This window comes from Anas platyrhynchos, chromosome 8 (genome assembly GCF_047663525.1).
Source record: "Anas platyrhynchos isolate ZD024472 breed Pekin duck chromosome 8, IASCAAS_PekinDuck_T2T, whole genome shotgun sequence".
Taxonomy (NCBI): Eukaryota; Metazoa; Chordata; class Aves; order Anseriformes; family Anatidae; genus Anas; species Anas platyrhynchos.
This window is the reverse complement of record NC_092594.1, coordinates 35,596,795-35,598,997: the sequence shown is the minus strand read 5'-3', so window position 1 is coordinate 35,598,997 and position 2,203 is coordinate 35,596,795. Positions and strand designations below refer to the sequence as shown.

At 44.7% G+C, this 2,203-nt stretch overlaps 1 long non-coding RNA gene across 1 annotated transcript; it reads right to left on the bottom strand.

Annotated features, from left to right (window-relative positions):
• Nucleotides 1–386: 386 nt before the first annotated feature.
• On the bottom strand, nucleotides 387–1,482 carry LOC110353328 (uncharacterized). The gene is made up of 2 exons (XR_002403675.4): nucleotides 1,125–1,482; nucleotides 387–1,028 (listed from the first exon to the last, which is right to left on the bottom strand). It is a non-coding gene; the product is annotated as an uncharacterized lncRNA (long non-coding RNA).
• Between the last annotated feature and the right edge of the window lie 721 nt (nucleotides 1,483–2,203).

Here is a 2,203-nt window from a genome sequence, read left to right as displayed (position 1 = left end):
GCCCTTGAAGTGAACCACAACGTAAAGAGAGTGAACATTGGGTTGAATGTGGGCTGGAATTTAATTGTTTTTATCAAGTGACTGATTTATCCTCCAGTCTTGCCAACTGTTTCCAGATGTTAAGATTTCAGCTGGGACCAGAACCATCCCCAGGGAGCTCCAGCCTTGATCCTGGGACAGTTGTGCACTGTCCTGCTCTCAAGGGTACATGGCAGCCCTCCAGCTATGCCCAGAAGCATCCATCCTTCAAACCTCTGCCTCTAGAGGTAGAGGGGGACAAACACAGAGCTGCTCCTGACATCCATTCTTCCTGTTCCTCAGCTCAAAGGTAAAGGAGTTCAGAGCTCCTGGGACCATCTTTATTCTGGAGGTGTGACCAGGTTTCAGTCACCTCTCTGCCTGGGCATAAGAGATGCAAAACCCCCTGGGAAGAAGAGGGGAAGCAGTGGGTTTGAGCTAAGGCTTCAAGTCAGCGCTGAAGCCTCAAACAGAGGGTTTGTGGACAGACCGCACGAGGAAAGGCAGAACAGATGCTTTGGCTTGGGAATAAAACTGGCTCTGGAAGCAGTGGAGTTGATGAGAATGGATGAGGACCAACGTGAGAACTATCAAAATAAAGACGCTATTCCCTAGATAAATTTTGCAACATTAACTGTCTTAAGCACAACCAAAACCTGCAGATTTGCCAACCTACAGCATTTCTGAGCTGAGTTCCAAGATTTTTCCAGGCTGCCCAGATTCTTTTGCCTCTAAGCAATGACTTTTCTCCTGAATCCTAATTTTTATTTTTTGCTTCTGATCTGTTTTCTTTAGCTTTGCCAGATTCCATAGAGAAACAACATTTTTCCCTCTTACATAAGGGACAGAAAATTCAGGTGTTGCCTCTAACACCTATCTGACTCAGCAACTTTGAGTGTCTGTCCTATAAGGCTCCTAACCGGTAATGCCAAGATTGAAGGGAATGTATTTTGTCCAAAGGGCTCTGGGGCTGAAGTTCTCCATTTCCCAAACTCTTCTCACATCTGGGGCTGTCAACAAAAGCACCTGTCTTAGTTACAGCCCATCTGTTTCCAGTAGCCATTTCCACTTAAACATAACTAATAAATAGCTCAGGGCATTTTTACCTGCTGCATCAGGAAACAGCAAGAGTCTGTACCATGAAACAGGTCTAAAGGCAAGCCAGGAGGTCTGCCCATGGGTGAGGATCAGCACTCATCCCTAGCCACCAGGCAGGTAGGGCTGCAGCTGCACCAGCACTCAGTGCTGCTGTAACACAGCTGAGGAAGGAATTGGGGCCAAGGCCTGGGCTTAAATAGGGTTCCTGGTCTCACAGGTGTGGGTGGAGGTCCCAGCTGAGGCTTATTTTTCCTCTCAGAGGCTTGATGCTCTAGCAATTACATGATATGGTCTCTGCTAGGTAATAGTAAATTCCAGTAGGAAATAGTCAATCCGTCCATCATGGCATATCATGGTTCAATAAATCTAACAATTTTAAGCTGCCACGTGCAATTCAGATGTTAAACGTTCATTCCCCAAGTTGTCACAAATGATGCACCACACTGCTGTGTGGTTTCTTCCTGGCTAGGGCGAATCACGTCACCTTTACGATGCTTTGATTTCTCCACTGCCATCTTTGCTTCTAAGTTTGTTGCTTTGGGGATTCATTCTTGCTGTGTATTTGGAGCGTTTAGTCAAAAATCTTACTGAAAATACTGTGTGCACCTGTACTACAAAGCATAATTTGATAGTACTTTGGAGAAAACTTGATTAATATCTTTCTGCAGGGAAAAGGAGTTTCTGCTGCTTTGATTTCCTGGCTATTCCAATTAAATTCTTCTGTTTGTTTAGGTCTGAGTAACTGAGCTACAATATTTACAGTGGAGTCAAAACCCAGGTCTTTGGCCTTTAGACCAAGTGCAGTTTATGCCATTGTGGAACGCCTCCTCCAGGTAGTTAAGGAATATAGCAGTTATTGAAATCCATACATCTGTCTGTTGATAGCACTAGGTGAGTGTTACATTAACTGCCTTAAAAGCAGTTTTTACCCAGCCACTTACTACTCCCCGATGGCATAATACAGATGTTAAAACACTGAGGATGCTTTGCACGCGTTTCCCTGGGTTTTCAGTCTCTGTGAGTTTTGCTTTCCTTTTGTTGCTGTATCATTAGGCATGGAGACAGATAACTCAGAAAGCAGAAAAGC